A 21,174-nucleotide genomic window follows, 5' to 3' on the forward strand; every position below is an offset into this window, starting at 1 on the left:
GCGTATTTTCTGTAAAATATGAAGGGAGAAACAGCCATTTTTTTTGGCGACTGTGGGTCACCTAAACTTGAATGAGTTTTTCATATTCTTGTGATTCTGCTTTCCATATGCAAAACTGACAGTTCTTTAAATATATGTAAATAAGTGTTGTTTACAAAGACAGTCTGGTCATAGATGTAATGAATCCAAATAGATTTAGCCTTAGCTCAGTTCAGTGTTATTTTCCAAGCTCCTCTCTTCACATGCAAGAGTCTTGCATTTAGAACAGGCTGCCTGAGGTCATAGACAGGATTTAACGAGTGCAAGCCTGCTTAAGGAGGCCGATTTGAACTGAGTGGATACAGAGCCTTATTTATGACACAAACATAATCTGAATGAAATTGGTTTATGTCTTGTTCGTGTTTAAGAGTACTGTGCTACCCTTATGCAATATTTGCATTGGAAAATAAGAGATTTGCATGGGAGTGAATCACTAAAATTATTCACAAGGCATTACAGGATTTTACAGTGGATCTTTCATAGGGGAATCAGGATGGATACTGTGGCATTGACTTCAATATAAAATTTGGATGCTATATGTGAAATGTTGTTAATTTCTTTTAGTAAAAAGACTGTCTCACCATAATTTTGAATTTAAAATATAAAATATCTTACCTTTTAAATAGTACCTTTTGCTTCGGAACACTTGCAACCTATGTGTCTGCATCATGGTGTTAGTGCAGGCATTGAACATGGATAAACGATTTAGGCAGAATGAGAAAGCAGTGTTTGGAGCACATAAGGTCATCTCTTGAATAGGAGGATTTTCTGCTAGCAGCTGCCACTGCTGAATCTGACCAGTGACTGGAAGGCATCATGCCAGAAGCTAGGACTTAAAAAGATCTTCAGGCTGGGGAGCGCAAAATTGAAATGGAGAGGAGCTGATCAGCTTTTTTTCTAGTTTTAAAGATAGGTCAGGGAGGTGAGTGAGGCAATGATTGATGGGGTTGGCACTTCTGGGTTTGTCTACAGGGGAAAGCTGCACTGAGGTAAATTTAATTAGCTTTGAAGCCAGTATAGTTACTGTAGTGCCTGCCCATGTTATGTACCTTCTCAGTATAGGAGGATGTTTTTCATTTTCAACCTGTCAGTAATATATTCAAGATAAATGGGAAAATCACTCTTACTCTGTCATAGAAGTGTACACATGAAAGTTTGCTCTGGCACAAAGTTAGGGCCAAATCCATGCCAGGAAAGATTTGTCAGAATAGCCTTCCCAGCAAGCCTTCTTAAGACAGAGAGAGCCTGTATGAGAAAGAAGAGTGCTTTACCTATGTAACATAGGCCAGTGCAAAAGTGCAAAATAAGCTGTATGACTTTTGTGTCATGATAAGTGGGTTTCCCCTCAGGTTTTTACCAGTATAAAAAGGATGGAAGACAAAGCACCTCACTGGTCATTTGTACAGCTGCCAAGGGTACTTCTTACACCAACCTCTATGTCTGTTTAAATTCACACCATCTACTTTATTTTATAATATGCCATTCTCAAGACTAGTCCTGCATAAAGCCACCACCAGCCACACTAATGCAATGTTGTGTCTACGCTATGGTTACTAATCATGTTCTAATGCAATAGTGAACACATAGAAAAACACAGGTAACACATGGTTTGCAGAGATACCCTAATGGAGATGACCCTATTGATTTGGACTTTAACCTCAGAGAAACCAACATGCGTCAGCTCTCCTGTGTTAAAAACATAGTCAAGATAAGGTGCTTTAATTTTGCACTGAGGTGAATTTTCCAAGGTCAGTCCCAGGCAAGAGGACAGAGCTGACCTTGCTGAATTAACCTTGTGGTAAAATTAAAGTATCCAGCACTTGGCTGTGTTTCCAGTTTTGTATATCTGACATATATTACTGACTTTTATGCAAAAATACTGTATCTTTTTTTTTAGCAGAAAAGACCTAGTCTTTATAATCTGCTTTTGTGTTACCTCAGAAGCAATTCTGTAGTCCACCCTCCACACAGCACAAAGCTTATTAGAGACCTAAATTCTACATACAACTGAAGTTCACTGTGGACATCTATATATATGACAAGTCTTCTGAAAGAGGTAGCAGTATGTCAGATGTTTCATTACCCTTGGTGATGCAATTTGCGTTTGGAATAATCATGTCTACACAGCTGTTACAACACTGCTGCTTTGCATTCTTGGAAGATTCCGTGGTTTATTGCTTTGGCCCTCTGGTTTTTTCCATGCTGCTCATTGTGAAAGATCCCACCAGAAGGTACTGGAGTATTTCCCATGATTTCTCTCATTTCATCACAATATTCTAAGTGAGCTCCATTTTCAAAGGACTGTTGGACATCATGCAAGAAGCCTTGAAGACCACTGGGAGGTTCCTGGTGCTATTTGTGTATCTTTAGGGACAGGGACAGCTGAAGTTGAGCAGAGACAACTGACTGAACTAATGCATGAAATGGTAAGGCTCAGCAGTGATGCAGAACAGGGACAGGCAGCAATTTCAACAGGGTTTGGGAATATTAACTTTCAAGAGCCTTAAATGGAGAAATTGCCCTGCAACTGTAAGAATGGAACATCTCATAAGAATTTCTCTTGGCACAGTGAAATATACTCATCCGTTTTCATCTGAAGGCTCGCCATTCTCATTTGGTAAATATTTCTGTGGAGAGAAATTCACAGGAAAAATGGACAGGATTATTGTGAAGGAGCTATGTACAACAATTAAAAAACTTATATGAGTTGGCAATGAACAGGCATTTATTGATGAGTTTAAGTATTTGAAGGTAGCTAATTGTGTTTAGGTCATTAATGTGACCAATAAGGCTATTCTCACTTCAGATCATACCTAACAGAAGGCAGCATTTTTCTATGATGTAGCAAAGACAGATGATCACCATGGGAGGCTTACTAATATTAGAATGATGTGATGAGTAGGTCCAAGAAACCTACCTTTTTTAGAAACGTTGGGCTATTTAATACAACTTTTTTTCTTTAAGAGCAAATATGTAAAAAAATAGTGCTATGATTATTCTTATCTGTCTGAAAAACTTAGCATACCCATACACCCATGTTTCCCCTGTTTATGAAGCCTTCCACTGGATACTTAACTAAAGAAAGGATCATTTATGCAGAACCAAGTGGGTAATTTTAGATTGTGCATTAACAATACTCAAAAACTGGGTGCTTGATTGGCAATATCTGCCTCACATGAGAATTATTTCCTCTGTGTTATGCAGATTCTTTCACAGCAAAATAAACAGAGAAACACTGAGACATTTTGAGTAGTAAAAAAAATAGTGATGGTGCATTCCTCCATCTGATCAGGAAGACAACAGTCAGGGATGCCCTACAATTCAAGTGTGAAATTAATGCAGATTTGTGAACAAAATGGATGCCCTCTCAGGGCAGGAGTAGGGAAATTCGTATACATGAAGCGTTTTAATATATCATATCCAAGGATTTTATTGAATTCTGAAATGCTTTTTATATAATCAAACAATGTTACAAAAATCATTTCAGAAGATATAAGTTAGGGCAAAAGAGCAGCAGAAAATATTCTGCGGAACTGTAGAAATACACTATCCCTTCGGGCAGGTGAATGAGTTTATGGGGTCTCACACTATGCACATTCCATTTGTTGCTTTGCAATGTGGAATGTGGAAGGACAAATCTGTACCTGAAAACTGCTGTTAAAAGATGCATTGTCAGAGAAAGGCTGACAGACACAGAGAGCAGGGCTTTGTCTTTGAAAAAAGCATATTTAGACTTACCTGCTCTCTGTTTCCTGCAAAAGCTTTCTGAAGGGTCATGTCCATTTTCCTCTACTCTCTCTCCTCTTAATCATGCTAAATTTAACTTTCTTTCCATTTCTCTATCTTTTTATCACTCTGTTGTGTTGTGTACACAAAATCAGTAAACATGCCATCCCTTCATTTCTTTTCCTTCTTGCGTAGATTGGACAGGTGTTCATCCAGTGTAGGCACCTGCGGCCATGGTTGCTGCAATGTGGCATGGGTGGGAAAGATAAAAAGGAACAGGTAGTCATTGCCGAAGAAATAGCCCCTGTGCCAAGAATAATAAAATATTGTTCTTTCCTTAATTGCGCAATATCCATTCCAAAATAGAGTAATATCTTGAAGTACTCCTGAAGATTTATTTTCTAATTGCCATAGGTCAGTATAAATTCATCTGTTAAATAAACAGAATTCTGCAGTCACCAAGGATAAAAAATGTTCAGAATCTCTGTAGTTATTAAATATTTGTGTAGTCAGAGTTGGGTGATTTATTTTGTAACAACTCAGTCGAAAGCTGAAGGCATAATGAAAATGAGCCAGAAAATTTATTCTAACATTTTCTATTATCCTGTACCTGCTGTTACAGTAAACTTGCCTTTTATTCATTAGGCCACACAGGGCTGACCCAGTGGGTATGTATGACTCTGAGGTAAATGGTAGAATGGGAGAGAAAGGTAACAATGATGAAGGGATGTTCAGCAAACTTCATCTGAGAGTTGTTTAACATTCACAAGAACTGGGACTGAGGTCTTGTACATTGAGGCACTTTAGTGTTCAACTCCAAAGTTAAGTGCTTTGCTTCTATTGTGGGTTCTTCAGAAAAAAAAAAATAAATATCAGTGTCAACTTTCATTAACCAATAGTGAAGTTAGACACTAGCTATTCAAGGAAGATGACATTAGTATGGAGGCCATATGTGTTACAGAGTCAGAAATGGATGGGCATCTTGTTATCCATCAGGAGACATAAATTCAAGAACCGCTGTGAATTTGTGGTGAAGTCTACCCACAGTCAACTCAGTTAGGAATATGTAATCTGAGTCAAGGAACCAACCATGATGCACATAATACCCCTTGAATGCTCCTACCTATGGAAGACAGGAGCACTCCAGCTAATTCTGGAGGCCGCAGAGATGTGCAAAAGTCTTCTTGAAGACTGTGTAAAATGGTGATGCATATGTATTTTGTAACCTTTGACAAAGCGTCTATTATGATAGAAATGTTGTGTATTAGATATAAATGAAAGTGTCTTTATAAGGCATGGCATGCATTAATTCTTAAATGTATTAGTTCTTACCATACTCACTGGAAGAGACAGTGTGATCATAACCAGATTAGCACAGGAAGGCTCCAGTCTAAGTACCACCAATACTGAGAGAATCAGGAGTCAGTAGCTAGCTGTATAAACAAAAGAATTCTATACTTTATAAGTGCATCAACAAAATCAATTACGTTTGATATCTACACCACTCAGATAGGTGGGTAGCCCTTGGCATAATGCTTTATGCTTCAGAAGATATCAGAGGTATTCAAGCATTTGGCACAGCTGCATAATTTGTAACAAATGATACATGTCATAAGATTTGTTGCTTGCTTCAAGTCCTTGGTTGTTAGAGATACACTTGCAACAAGAACCTCTGATGCTGTGCATGTTTAAGCCTTTGGGGCATTCATTTAAAGGCCTGCATGCCATGATTTCCTATATATGGTGATAGAAAGTGAGAAAGTTTCGGCTTGTCCACAGGTTTTGTTGGCACAGCCTGCATAAAAAGAGTGAAACTGGTCAATATTGCAAATGACTTACATAAATTATTTTATTTGAAATGTTTTTCAAACCCTAGAGCAAACAAGCAAATATCATCGACAGGAAAAGTATTTTCTAACACTGGAATTTCACTTACAGATTGTTTGTAATGTATTGTTATTTCTAGAGGTCTCCTACTTTATGATCCAGGAAGAATACTCTCTGTTCAAATTACAGGCTTAATAGCTGCATTGATGATTATCAAAAGTATTTCAGTGAGCCCAAGAGTGAATTTAAAAACCTGCATTGCAAAAACCAGTTTCTTTTCAGGATTTCCTGTCTTTTCGTCACTAGAGCAGAATTCTCAAATGTAAAAGAAATTCTTCACCCACTAGGCAAAGTCTTTTTGAAGCAATCTGTGTACCCAGCTAGCTATTTGCACCAACTCAGCATGTTGAAATCTTTTACCAAATTGGTAGGTTAAGACAAGTTATTTGAAATCAGCTTCAACATATCCCTTCAGATAGCTTTCTTATGGATCATCCATGCCATTATAGCTTTATTGTAGTATGAAACAAATTCATTTTAAGCTTTAAGTTTTGAACACATTTTAAATCCTTAAAAACTTAAAGATTAACATTTTCAAGTGTAGTAAAAATAAAAAATAATACTTAGGTAAAGCAAAGAAAAAGAGATTAAATGAATTTAATTAATAGTTACCTGAATTAGAGAATGATGTCTTGATTTATTTAGTGTGATTCATTTGACGTACAGTAACCTTAAATATCTACTTATAATCGTTACTTCAATGTAAAGCTGTTTAGTTAAGAACTTTAAGTTCTTTCATCAAATTTAACTAAAAATAATAAAAAACCTTCTTAGAATCATAGTCTGGCTTGCAATTTTTGTAAAGCAAATGAATGGTTTGAAGTAATTTTTGTATCTTGAAGATTCAGAGGCTCAGCTGCTTCTTTTCCTCATGATTATATAACAAACTATTTTTTTTTTTTTCAGTTAGGAAAGAAAAATGCAGTATGGATGGCCAGATGTAGAAGTCTGCAGTGCAAAGAACTGTATCAGAACTAATCAACTTGGGCTCCTTTTATTGTCTGTGGGGAAAAAAAAAAAAGGAAAAGGGAAAAAAGAAGAGAAGAGAGAAAAAGCACTTTAAGGCATGATTCATACCACCGTAATGTAGGCATCTAAACTAGGTCAGATTCATTGAGCTCTAAAATGTCTGTTTTTCTCTATGGACAGAGGCATGGTCACCCTAGGGAATGACTAGCTTAGATGTGGATATCTATGTTATCAAGTAAGGTGATATGATTTCCACCCCACGTAACTTTTGTGACCAAGAACAAATATCTATAAAGAAAGAAACACTGCCTCTATAAAAAGGCTTCTAATACAATGATATGTGCTAAAGCTCTTGTTCCATATTCCCTACAATGCCCTAGGTCCTCTAAAACTTAAAGACTGAAAATTCTATCACAAAGGAAAACATGTTATAATACTGCATTATCCTTCATTCTGACTCGTGAAAGTGATTGCTCACTAAACTCAAAACTAACACTTGTCAAGAAGTACATAGCAATGATATAATTAAAGATGTGCATGCAGAATTCAGTGCTGATTAGTATGTGTATTATAATTACTGCATACAGCAGTACATTAGTATATTCATGTATATATACATATATGTGTGTATACACATACTAATAGAATGCTTAAATTATAGATAATAATTGTAGCTAAGAAAAACTGAAAGACAACAGTCAGTCATATAAATGAATAAATTTCATACATTAATAAATGCAGTATATTGGTATGCAAACTAAATATATCTATGAAAATGTAGGGATAAAAACAATAAGAACATGTCTTTGTTTTATTATGAATTTCTGTAGGACTATTCAGGACAATAGAAATACTAGTGATGATATAGTTTCATTGCTAGCTGTGGAAAAGAAAAAGCACTCATTGAAGATTTCTGGTTTGCATTTAGAAAGGAAAATAGACTCTGCATTGCCAAAGTATCATCTATTCTGACATTCTCCTAAGTGGATGGTAAAGAGCATCTATTAATTTTTTTTAACTGGCAGGACCAGATAACTTGATTTAAAGCTTTTGAAAGGAATCTTGTATTGCTGCTCATTGGCAAAAAGCTTTGGCATACTGGAGAAGTCCAACAGGCCTGGAAAAATCTAATGCCGTGTTGATATTTCAACAGCGTAAACAGGATGACCAGGGTAACTGTAGATGAGTTAATTTGACCTTGGTTCCGTGTGAAAGAATGGAACAGCTGATATGGGACCCTGTCCATAAGGAAATAAAACATGGTAACATAATTACTGCTAGTCAACATGACTTTATGTAAAACAGGTTAAGTTAAACAAACTGCATAGTACTTTTATGAGATAAGAATTTTGATTATTTGATTTGTTTAATAAAGGTAACTATGTTGACAAAACCATGTCTTTCAGACTTCTGTTAAGCATTGATACCACATGACACCCTGATTAAAATATTAGCACCAGAACAAACCCAAGAAAACATATTAAATGAGACTAAACTGTATAACTTGGAAATTTAATGTGTAACTGTTAACTGAAACTTACCAAGTAGTGCCAGCGTGGTGCTACAGGGATCCTTTCATGTCTGGGACACTGTTATTCAATGCTTTTACCTATGGCACGAGAAAAAAACCCCCTAAACTAAACTCTAGTAATGCCTCTAAATTATGCAAATTACAAAAGGAGAGAAATTATGAGGACAGATTACAAGCAGGAAGTAATTTTAACTTTCTAGCAAAGCAGAAACAATATAGGTGTTAATATTGCCAATTAAAGGCCATCTTCTTTGGGATGAGGACATATAGATTATGCTTGCAGGACTGAGGGGAGTAATGGCTCTAAAAAAATGGGAAGGCAATGGTGGATGATCAATTTTTAGTGTAAAGTAACATGAAGTTGGCTAATGGGATCCACAGTTTTATTCTGGAAGGGGTCAGAGATGGTCTTCTAATGGGTATGGTGGTCAGACCAAATTAAACTCCCCATAAAGAAAGGCAAAACCAATGAAAGCTATCACCCTACAAACACATATTATTCTGTTTAGGACTATACAAACAGAGCAATTTCTCTGGGATATATTGCAAACACAGTGGATGGAGAAATGGTTAGCGGCGGTTATGTACATCTGCATAAATAAGGCACAGAAGAACAGCAGGGAGTTTTTCATCGCTGTGTTTGGGGAAACAAGACATTGGCTACATTATTTGTAAATAAGATTGCACAACTTTGCTAGCCCTTGTGGTGTTTTTGTTTAGGGGTTTTGGATTTTAGTAAGCACAAAGCAAGCCTCAGAGTGAATCAAGAACCTGAGACAGTGCTGAAATTTTTGAGATGTTTAATGGAAAACCCATCATGACACTGTCCTGCTTATTTCCCTTTCTCCTGGTCCCCCAGGATTTGCTGTGTGAGAGGTGGATTGCTCCCCTGGTCCCTTTTGGGGCAGTCATCATTGGCATGGGAGGACACAGCTGTTCCCCAGCCCTCAATTCCCCCTTCTTCCTCCAGTCTCCCTTTTCCAGGAGCATCAGAGAAAGACACTAATTTTCCACTCCTTTTTCCCTTCCTGTGGTGCTTTAAAAAAGAATGATGATAAAGAATCTCTGTAAGTCTCACCCCACTTTTGTAGTTTGGAAAGGAGAAAGCATATACAAAAACACTTTGATGCTGATTTGATGCCTTTCCTCTCTGATCTGACACATGATCTTCTATCTGAGCAGAAAAACCAGAGGTTTGTCAATCAGCTGCATCTAGTACATCAGTTCATGAAACAGAAGAGCCTACAGCAAAAATGGGTGAGATGTTGGCCAAATGGAGAGAAGTGTCAGGCAGGAGCAAGTATACTAATCTCATGGTTAATGCATGAGATCTGGCAGACTGGGAATGGAGAGGCAAATGTAGGGCAGGAGAGATATCAGGGCTGGGAGACTGCAGGAGTCAAAAAATCACCTAGTCTAATAATCACTGACATTTGTATGGAATGTGATGATCAATGTAGATGAAAAGGGATCAAATAGACAGGTTATAAGTAAAGACTGATGAATAACATCCTCGTCCCTCAGCATGTTCACCACCACACTAAGGATACTGTAGGCTTCTGTTTTTAATCCCTCTTCTAAATAGCCTGTAATTCTGCCCTTTCTGAAACAATGATCCAACAGCTGGTGTCTTCCTTTTTTCTCTGCCATCATCAACAGACCGTCTGCAAGGAGGGAGAAGGGAAAAATGAAATGTCTCCATTTTGCTCCCCCATGGCTTCCCTTGCTGGCTAAGCGTCTGTCCCACAGCTGTCACACAGCACTCGGAGAGCAATGAGCAACTTTAAAGTACAAATGTCTTCCAGTTTTCTGATTTTTAGCAAAATCATCAGGGTTTTGCCCCATAATGCCTAAAATGTTTCTGCAAGTTTTCCGATAAATTCCAAAGTGGTCACATTGTATCCAGACAGGCAAGCAACCAAATGCGTATATTCATCTTGATCATCTAAAAGAGAGGGGCAAGTGTAAGCTAGTTCTCCAGAGCCCCTTTACAGCAAATGGAGAGGGACCATTATTGTCTAACGGAAATATGTCATACCTTTTTTAGGCCATTGTTTTGTGATCATTAATACCAAAGCTTCACACAAATGAACATAACAGATATTAAACATATCTTGAACACTTCTTTTAAAATAAGTTGAATGTTCCTGTTAAATGAGCAGAGCATACATTATTGAGTCCATGCTGGCATTAGGGTTTAATGCTGCCTATTGAAGCTCTAAAGATGCCCTAACTGGCATGAAGGTGAGGGCTGAGAGCAGGTGGCATCCGACCAGGTATAAACTTCCCAGTACAAAGTTAATTCTTTGTAAAAAATTTGAATTACTAGTTGCAATTGTTCAAATGAATACCTACAGCATATGGCTACATATTATCTCCTCCAATATTAACAGAAACGTATACCCAGATTCACTATATTGTGAATATACTCACTGTTAGACTTCAGCTCTACCTGACGAAAGGATGAATAATTCTCCCTTCGTCACTTTGCAGGAACTCTAGATGCTAAAATGCATTAGTCATCCAACTTTTAGACAGCTATGGTTAGCTGAGATGAACACCACCTCACCAAATATGCAGGGAGATTCAATCCAGCTGAGTTAACAGCATCTCTTCACTTATCCCATTACTTATGCATATAACTTAATGGCTACTTGAGGCCTGTATAGGAAGACTTTAATATTATAATGCAGCTCAATCACAAGTTGTGCTGCAGAGAACATCAGATCACTGAACCCTACAGTTTGCTTTAAAATCCATGCTGCTATAACAAATACAACTTGGATTGTGAATATCTATTCTTAAGTGACTCGTTAAGCCTAAGAAAAAGTATAAAATTTATCCAAGAAAACCAAAATAGAATGTGCTTGTTGAGAGAAAATGGGTCTTGTGGACTGTGATGGTTTTCTACAGATATAACATCACTTCTGGAAATGCAGAGTACATTCCTCAGAGTACACATTCTTCATGGGTTGGTGTTGGGGCCACTGTTGTTTACATCTTTGTTGGTGACATGGACAGTGGGACTGAGTGCACCCTCAGCAAGTTCACCGATGACACCAAGCTGTGTGGTGCAGTCAACACACTGGAGGAAAGGGATGCCATCCAGAGGGATTTTGACAGGCTTGAGAGGTAGGCCTGTGCAAACCTCATGAAGTTCAACAAGGCCAAGTGCAAGGTCCCGCACATAGGTCAGGGCAATCCCATGCACGGATACAGGCTGGACGATGGGTGGATTGAGAGCAGCCCTGAGGAGAAGGACTTGGGAGTAGTAGTGAATGGAAAACTGACTATGACCCAGCAATGTGCACTCGCAGCCATGAAAGCCAACCGCATCCTGGACTGCATCAAGAGAAGTGTGGCCAGCAGGTCAAGCGAAGTGATTCTCCCCCTCTATTCTGCTCTTGTGAGACCCTACCTGGAGTACTGTGTCCAGCTCTGGGGCCCCCAGTATAAGAAAGACATGGACCTGCTCAAGTGGGTCCAGAGAAGGGCCACGAAGATGATCAGGGGGCTGGAGCACCTCCCTTATGAGGACAGGCTGAGAGAGTTGGGGTTGTTCAGCCTGGAGGAGAGAAGACTCTGGGCAGACCTAATAGTGATCTTCCAGTACTTAAAGGGGGCCTAAAGGAAAGATGCAGAGGGACTCTTTATCATGAAGTATAGGGATAGAACAAGGGGTAACGTTTTTAAACTGAAAGAGGGTAGATACAGATTAGATGTAAGGAACAAATTCTTCACTGGAACAGGTTGCCCAGAGAAGCTGTGGCTGCCCCCTCCCTGGAAGTGTTCAAGGCCAGGTTGGACGGGGCTTTGAGCAACCTGGTGTAGTGGAAGGTGTCCCTGCCCATAGCAGGGGGGTTAGAACTAGATTGTCTTTAAGACCTCTTCCAACCCAAACCATTCTGTGATTCTATCATTTATGTAAAACACCCCTGGTTTGTACAGTACTAAAAAATTTATAATGAGGGACAGAGATTAATTTACTGAAACTAATGAACTTGAGATAAAATATTGTCAGTTCTGTCAGGTTTTCAAAAAGAAGGGAGCCTCATCAAGTGTTGTGCATTTCTGAGTCTTGCTGAAGCAATTCAGAGGGAGTGGTTTGTAAGATTTTAAGATTTTTTAAATTATTGAAATCCAACTGGAAGCAAGATATCTGTTTAAAATAATACGTTAATTTGATGTATGTGTGCAGAGTGGTTACAAAGTTGAACCTGCACATGGAAAAAGCAAATCAAAATTAATTATAGACAGCCTTCGAAAGTGAGAAACTGAACAACCTTTTTTTTTCCCCAACTGAAAGTAAAAAAGCAATTAAAATCAACAACTCACTGAATTGGGTTGTAAAATTATTTCAGTATTATCAGTCTAAAGGATTGGTAATGTAAGGATGTCTGAGTGTGAATGTTTTGGGGAGTGTGATTTTTAACTTGCTGGTATTTCTTTAAATACAGCTAACACAGGAGGGTAGCAGACAACTGTTGTTTTTAAACTTGATTATCCTACAAGAATATCTAGATCACTTACCCATAGGCATTTTTCAGCAAATGTTCAATTAACAACTTGACAGCCAACCATTGACTTTAAAACTATCTGATCTTTCCACAATCAATAAATCGCATCAGCGTAATTTATACCACTGCGATACAGTTACATGTTTAGCACATTTGTTGTGCTTATGCATTTCTAAACAAAGCAAAGAAGGTAATTGTGTCACAAAGAGGGACACCTTCTCAGGAAATCGTTGCAGAGGAAACTGCTGGGTAGATATATCGGCTGGGAAAGGTAAACCAAAGGCCAAACTACAGTGTAGTCCAGGGATCTCTAACCAGGTCCAAGTTAGTTAGGACAGAAGAAGGTTTTGTTAGCAAACAAACTCAGAACACTTTGTACCAGAAATGAAAGGCCCTTTCAGCTCACTGGAGGGTGTAAGGAAAAGAGGCTTCATTTCTGAGGCTTCTTCCAGGTCCTTATACAACTCCAGTGGAAGCTGGAGTCCAATTGGTTTGGTCACCATATTGGCCTGAATCCTAGCTCACTGATCCACTTCTGTGACAGCTGCTTTTGAGAGATGACAGCAACTCTTGCAATATCTGTGTTTTGGAGTTATTCACCTTTTAAAAATCTACTTCTGTAGCCTTGAAAGATTTTACAAGTCAGCAAAAAGTCTCTCAAAAGACAAGTGCATAGGAATGAAGTGAGGCACCCAGAAACATTTCCTTATTGTATGATTAAATGCAACAAATTAAATTAAAAACATGTTAATTTGCCATGTCTACCTCATTCTCTCCTGTTACAAATGCTGTTCCTTTGCTTAATCAGCAGTTTAACTGAAAGCACTCTCTTCACTTGTATTTGATTTTGTGGTCTCCCACTTCAGTAATGAAAATCTAATGTTCACATGAATATTTTATTAACATTAAGTGACCATTTTGGTTTGTGTCCATGAGCACTCAGGAGAACATGCCTGAATCTTTTTTATTTCTTTTTGTGGAAAATACTTGACAGTAATTTTTTTAGCAAGTTATTATTATTTAGACACAGATGGGAGACTACTGTGCCTCCCATCACAGTAGTGCTTGCTACAACAAGGATCTTGAAGATACCCACTCCTCCTTCTTCTGCCCCACAATCCAGCCATCCATGACAGAGCCTGCACCAGTCAGTGTGGTGTTTAAGCCATGATGCTCACCGACTGGGAGAAGGTTTTATTCAACCTCTCTTGTAGGCACATGAAACTGCAAAAATTCCTAGTGCCAGCAGTTTTGTACTCGTCGTTGTGATGCTTAATCTGTCTGAAATTAATAGTTACACCTAAGCTATACGTCAGAAAAAATATGCTTCCAAAAATATATTGAAGATACTCCACCTCTTCCATCAGCACACGTGTTGCCTTTTGTGCTTTCCCCATGCATACGAGCCCACTAAAATATGAAAGGTTGACACTTTTCAGTTCTCCTTTAAATGCTGAGCATGCCTGCAGTGTCCATCAGTTAGGCAACTGGCAAGCTGAAGTGGCTGCTTGTCAGCAACACCGTTCATGGGACTGCAGAATCGCCTTTCTCCCATTTGACTCCCCACATCGGCAATCCTCCTCCATTCATTGTACATGTACAATATATACATTAAAGAAAACAGAAGGAGGCCCACCATTAATTACTCATCTACACAATGTCTAGCACAATGGGAGCCTGAGGCTGCAGTGAGTTTCCCAGACGCTGTCTAAATAATGCAGATAGATGATAATTCTCCTTGAAAGCAGTCAGACCATTCTGAGGGCAAGCCTTCCTCATTTTATTCACATAAAACTTCCACTGAAGGGGTTTATTGAAAAAAAGCAGGCAAGATTTTCCTCTGTAGTGACTCTATTTCCCCCAAATGTTTCTTTATCTCCCTGGTGGTCTTGCATGTGCAGAAATTAGACCAGCAAATGTCTTGCACGACTAAGAATTGCACCAATAGCTTATCTCAAACACTAAGAGTAATCGACAATTCATAATCCTAGTTTTATACTCTTTATTTTTCACAACCAAATAAGTAGACAGGAAAAGGAAAAAAAAAAAAAAAGAGAGAGAAGGCTGTTTTTTCCCTTTCAGCAGTAATAATCCTGGAGCTATTTATAAGGTGCATATATCGTAGAAATCCAATAAAACAGGACTGGAAGTAAACATGAGATCATCTAAACTATCACACTGCCCTAAGTCAGGACAACTGTACTTGTGTCATTCCCGATAAATATTTGTGCAGCTTAAAATGCTCCAGTGATGGGGACTCTATAAAAATCCCTTGACAATCTACTCCAGGACTGCATTACCCCTGCTGTTAGGAAAATTATCCTGATGTCAAGATAAATGACAGAGGAAGTCAGGCTCCCTTCTGAAGTTGCTTTTTTTTAAGAAAAAAAAAAAAAAAAAAGAAAATGTAGAAGAAAAAGAGTTACTACCTAAAGCAGATGCAAAGGCCATCTGAAACAAAGACAAATAGCCAAATGAATTGTAGGGCAGAGGGGAAAGCTGAATGCCTGGGATTGTTTTGCTGGGAAACAGCCTCCAAGAGCAGTATGAAACAAACAGAAAGAGAGGCTGGAGTAACCTGCCAAGGGAAGAAAGTAAACAGATTTTCAAACAGAATGCTACCTGGAAAGAAACAGAATTGGAAAAAGCAGACCACAGAAAACCCTCTCGTTGGAGTCCTATTGTGTTTGGGCAAATAGGCCTTTGTAAATTTTCTGTAAATATTGCATCAAAACCATACTGACTTCTATCATCGGTCTCTTCTTGAACAGAAATACCCTGGAGGACCCTAGATCTTGGCTATCCATGCAGGTTGGAAAGGTACATTACAAAATCTCTTTAAAAAAAAAAAAAAAGAAAAAAGAAAAAAGGGGCATTGTTTTCAGTGATTCTTAGATATTTACCGTTCTTCTGATACGCAAGAGGGCTATAGACTTCAACTATTGCTTGAAAATATTTGGCTCTAGTGCTTCATGAACCCTTTTTTTTGTTTCTAAACCAGGATCTGTTATATCCTATCAGGCTTTTTTCTTTTAAATAAGCAACAGTATTTTTTTAGATTGGTGATCACTCCCGAAGGAATGAAAGACAGCATCCCCCCGCCCCCCTCCCCAAACCCCCATCATTTAAAACCTATTTGTTGACACCCGCCTCTCTGAGGGGCGCCTGAAGGGCGGCGGGGCCCGCAGCTTTTCCCACTCCCCGCACCTTCGCTTCCCCCTGGCGCCCGATCGGCCGCAGCCGCCCCCGTTACCGCCGCTCCCCGCAGGCCCCGGTCCCCCCGCAGGCCCCGGCAGCCGGCTGGGGCGGCGGGCAGGCCCCGGCAACCCGCACGGCCGGCCCCGGCCCCGCCGCTCCCCGCAGGCCCCGGCCCCCCCGCTCCCCGCAGGCCGCAGCGGTCGCGGCGCTGCCGGCGGGGGGCAGCACCGATGCGTTTGGGAGGCGGGAACGGGGTGGGGTGGGGTGGGGGACGGGGACTCAAACCCAAACCAAAATAAAACTCGCAACCGACAAAAAAAGATGTTCCAGGAAAAAAATCCTGGTGATTGCGACGCGCTGACGCATCTCAGCCCTCAGTGCGTAATTTTCGCACCGGCAGCAGAAGGGGCGGGAGCGGGGCAGGAGCTGGTGCCCCCCCGCCCCGGGAGGTGATTTCCACGGGAGACGGCAGAGGCGCGGAGCCCACCGGGCGGTGGTCCCGGAGGCTCCCCGCCCCGCCTGGCCCGGGCACCGGCCCGCCTGGGGACACGCTGCTGAATCGAGGCGTGTTCCCAAAACGGCCTTTTTTGGGGTACACCTGTCAGGTGAAGAAGAACTGTCTCCCTGTTCAGACCACAGGAACTTTGCTCAGTGTTTTCTCTAAAATACTCGCAAGGTATCAGCCTGCTTATGGACTGCAGGGATCTGAACCTGCCACTTGAAATACAAATTTTGAGGAAGAAATTACCTAAATGCAGAAAATTATCCAAGTCTTTGTCAAAAAATAATAAACTGAAGATAAGGTATGCTCCAGATTTTCCTCGGCTTTATTCCCCTCTCATATAAGAATGTACAAGCTAAAAAGGTTGATATTGTTTCAGTATATATTTTAAACAACTAATAATAATATTAGCTTCGGGAATTACTGAATATGCACGAAGTTGCATAACTGTAACACAAATTTATTTAACCCAGAATTCTCTGAAAATCTGTGGTGCAGTATTTACCCAGCCAAGTAATCTTTACTTAAGAAATAAGTATTTTCAGAGTCTACGATTTCTGAGTATCTTTCCCTCATGTACAAAGCCATCCATAATTGTTTTCATGGGACCAGGGGAAAAAAAAAAAAATGGCAGCAAATTTGTAGCCCCAGTTTAAGGGGGTAGGGCAACTGTATCCCTTAGCATTACTCTGGCTATAGAGGAATAAAACATGCTGTTGAGAGTTACTAAATAAGTAGTATCAACAAACTATTTTATGAAACTATCTGGAAAGATGGCCTGTCCTCCCTTCTAACACAGACTTCACAACTGGGTAGTACCAGAGTCATGGTACATTAGCAGTCAAAGGTTAGAGAGAAAGAAGTTGATGGGAGGGAGTTCATGTCCTCTTAGAGTAAGGTTATGAAATGTATAACCAGAATGACACTGTATCAGAAGTATGCAAATAAATGTACAAGGGAATAAACTGACTTCACCTGTTTATGTAGAAGTTCAAGGACATCAAAATATAAATCACTCTATTTTGTTGGAACACGTAACTGTACTCTTGATAGTATAAGAAAGTGTTGCTGACGCACATAATCTTTCTCTACACTTTTTTCCCATGGCTTCTCTACCATCAGCTCTGTGATCCTGGCAACAGGTAGAAGGCAACAGCCAAGCCAAACATCAAGCACATCCCTTTCAACTCTTACTCCTTGTCCTGAAATTGAAAGATATTTCAAAATGAGATTTAGACTAAGAAAAAACAAAAATGTAATTTTAAAGGATGTGACAAATTTTGAAATTCAACCTACTCATGCATCCAGCCTCTCAGAAAGTGTTTTGTAAGTAGCCCGGCTGGGGCTTTGGACAGTATTTAAATATAGCTACATATTCATAGGTCCTGGTGCTCCAAACTCCCTAATGTGGGGAAAACAAAACAAAACAAAACAACACAACACAACAACAGCTGGACCCTGCATGTGCTAGACTTGTAGAATCAAGCTTCCACATGTAACTAAAACCAGTTGCATACCCCTGGAGGTACTACTTTTATCTGACCATTTAACTACTATTCAGGCAAACAGTCTTCCCAAGCAAAATTCACTGATGGCTTAAGAAGTTCATTGCTGCAAAACACACTGTTGCTGGCTACTGTTTATCATCCATCCATATAGTTCAATAACCAAAACCATGGAGGTAAAATACATTTATACATAAATGAAATAATCACACTTTTTTTTTTTTTTTTTTTTTTTTTTTTTACATATAGCTGAGGAACCCCAAGTACTTGAAGCATGGAAACGTGAAATCAGTAAGGCTCTGTGCCAGCAAAACTGTATTTGCTGTATCTAGATTAAATTTCATCATTTTCATAAGCAAGGTCTATAATTTTCTAGGCATGTCTCTGCCAGTTTAGGGTGGACGGAGGTAGCATCTTATGACTGACATAACTGATGGTAAATGCCCCTCACATAGTATATTTTGATAAATCTGACCATTACCCAGCACAGTTTATTCTTCTTAGAGGGAAAAGGAGATCGCTGAATCAAAGTATGCTGGCAAAAGCATAGTTTAGCAGACAGGAAAGATGCTAACATTAGCACTATTTTGTTTGTCTACTTTGTATATTAGCAAAGCATTCCCAGCAGAGACCTCAAACCAGAAGATAAATGTGGTGAAATAAGAGATGAGGCAGGGTGATATGACAGAAGAAAAGGAATGGGAGAGGTAAAATGTGATCATTTTTTCTTTCATCATGATGGAATTATTCTACAGAGATGATTTAAGCAAACATCCTCTGGCAAATCTATTGCATTTACTGAAGATGCTGCTGTCCCTATTTGTCCACCCCTATGTTCTGCCTGAAATTACTTGGTGGAACAAGACAGCATGTGCTATGCTTCAACTGTCCAAATTCGCAGCCCACTGTACCACTGAAAACCCACTTATTTCAGAATGAAAGCTAATATGCTACACAACGCATAGGAATAGCTGAAGTGTGAGACACGCCAGCCTGTAGAAACAGTGACCTGTAGCTGAGAGGTGGGATGGATGAGTGGTGGTAGTGCATTTATTTTAATTAAATGTCCTTGTAATTACATTGAAACGACCAGGAAAATTTTCCAGAAGGGATATAGTTTTGAAAAGCAATTCAGAGGAGTTCTGAATTAGACAGATCACCTATGTAAACTGAGGTCATTCATTCTAGAGTGTTGGTCATGAAACAATAGTACCTTTTAACCTGAATTTTACGCACACCTGAGTCCCACTTGTGTTCTGTACCAGTTATACATTAAAAAACAAACTCCAAGCATAACTATAGAAAAAATAATACTTGTTATGAATTGGCCGCTGCTAAAAATGAACTGCTAAAGCAGCTCCTTGTATCAATGCCAATACAGAAATAAAAAGTATAAACTTCAACCTTTAATTCTAATCTATCCTAATACCTTTGTCATAGAAATTGTTTGCAAACTTAATTCTGCTGCTACAACCAGTACATCAAACGCAATCAAGAATAACATATATGGAAATATCAAGTAGATGAATTAATATTCATCTTTTTTACATGTCAGAACTAAGAATGCTTGCTCAAGGTCACCAAGCATATTTCATAAACGTCTGGAAAAATCCAAGGGTTTCCAGACAAGGGCTCCTCTTGGTGTTTATGGGCCCAGATCACTCAGAGTGGCAAGAAATTGTTCAGGTAACAAACTCCCCTTATGTCTTCAGTAGTGTGAGTACAGCAGATAGTCTGGCCCATTGCAGTTATAGACAGAACATCAGCTATTCCCAAGTTTTCATATGAAACTTCCCTTACTGAGATCTGTTATGCAATCATTATGCGTAAAATAATTTTACTGTTACCAATTCTGTGCCTTTTTCCAGATACAGAAATCAAAGAACATTACCAGGATTGTAAAGATTGTAAGCAACGTTTTCTGTGAGGAGGTGCACATGTTCAGAAAGGTCAGAGGTAACTTGCCCAAGGTTACGCACTGAATCGCTGCAGGTTGCAGGCATGCTTCTTGCTCCTGCGGAGAGGTCGGTGCCTCAGATCTCCAATTACTTCTCTCCCTCCGCTCCCCCCTTTGTAAAAAAACCCCAACAAACAAACAAACAAAACAAAAAAACCCAACAAACCCCCCCAAACCCCTTAGGTAATTACTACCTTGTATGTAAATGTTAATACTTCCCTGTAAAACGAAGGGACAGGTCCTTCTTCAAAAGCTGCTTTATTGCAGCGTACCGGTATTTACAGTGGTCTTTTCCAATCACACCCCCCCCTCCCGCCCGGTTACAGCTGTTGATTTCTAAATAGGTTATTATGACCCAAACCACGGAGAATTTCGGGCAGGAGGGAGCGGAGCCGGTTACGTGCGGGCTGCGGGCGGCTCCGCCGGCAACACGGCCCGGCCCCCGCCACGGCCCCGCACGGCGGCAGCGGGAGGGAGGTGCCGCATCACTTTCGTCTTTTTACTTTTTCTTTTTCTTTTTTTTTTTTTTTTTTTTTTTCCGCGGTTTTACACGCAAACGCGGCTGCTTCAGCTTCGTCGCAGGCCGACAAACGAATGCACGTCCCGATGGCCCCGCGGGAACGGGCAGCGCGGACGGATGCGCGGGTGACCCCGACCTCGCCTCTCCTCCCGGGCGTGTGCGAAGCGGGGTGGCGGGGGCATGTGGCTGTGATTAGAAACAGCTCGGGCTGGACGTTTTCACCGCAGCCTTCCCCTCCACCCCCCGATTTTTGTTGCCATTACTGCGCTCCCCGCGCCACGCCGCACTCAGCGCTTCGTGAGGAGCCGCGACTGCCCACACCGGGGGGGGCGACAGGCGGGCACCCCGGCCCCACAGCCCCCTCCCGGGCCCCCCGCGCTCCCCCTGCCTTCCCCCGCTCCCACCGCACACAGGAAAAAGGGGACTGGCGAGCCCCCCGCCCCTCCCGCCGCCCACCCCGGCCGGGGCCCCTTCCCCGCCCGCCGCCATTCACCTCCCTGCGGCGGCCCGGAGAAAGGCGCCCATTGATCCCCGCGCACGGCCGGCCCACGGAATAACGCGCGGATCCCCGGTCAACGAGCGAGGCACCTCGGCCGCCCACCCCGGCCAACCCCCGCCCCGCGGGAGGGACCCGCGGAGAACCCGCACGCCGCGTACAGGAGCGCGGGTGACGGCGGAGCCGGGGGCCGCGTTCCCCCCCCCCCACCCCCGCCGCTCGTTCCTTAGTTGCCTCGCCGTGCTGTCATCCCCCGGCGGGGCCGGTTGGTTTCCAGAGGAAACGCGGACGCTGCTCTTATTCACCGCTAACGCGAAACGCCGGGAT

The 21,174-nt window shown here is 40.8% G+C and overlaps 1 long non-coding RNA gene across 1 annotated transcript; it reads right to left on the reverse strand.

Annotated features, from left to right (window-relative positions):
* Window positions 1-5,512: 5,512 nt before the first annotated feature.
* On the reverse strand, window positions 5,513-21,011 carry LOC141940200 (uncharacterized). Its single transcript, XR_012627914.1, has 4 exons — window positions 20,845-21,011; window positions 8,163-8,230; window positions 6,265-6,653; window positions 5,513-5,560 (listed from the first exon to the last, which is right to left on the reverse strand). It is a non-coding gene; the product is annotated as an uncharacterized LOC141940200 (long non-coding RNA).
* Between the last annotated feature and the right edge of the window lie 163 nt (window positions 21,012-21,174).

Source organism: Strix uralensis, chromosome 2 (genome assembly GCF_047716275.1).
Source record: "Strix uralensis isolate ZFMK-TIS-50842 chromosome 2, bStrUra1, whole genome shotgun sequence".
NCBI classification, from domain to species: domain Eukaryota; kingdom Metazoa; phylum Chordata; class Aves; order Strigiformes; family Strigidae; genus Strix; species Strix uralensis.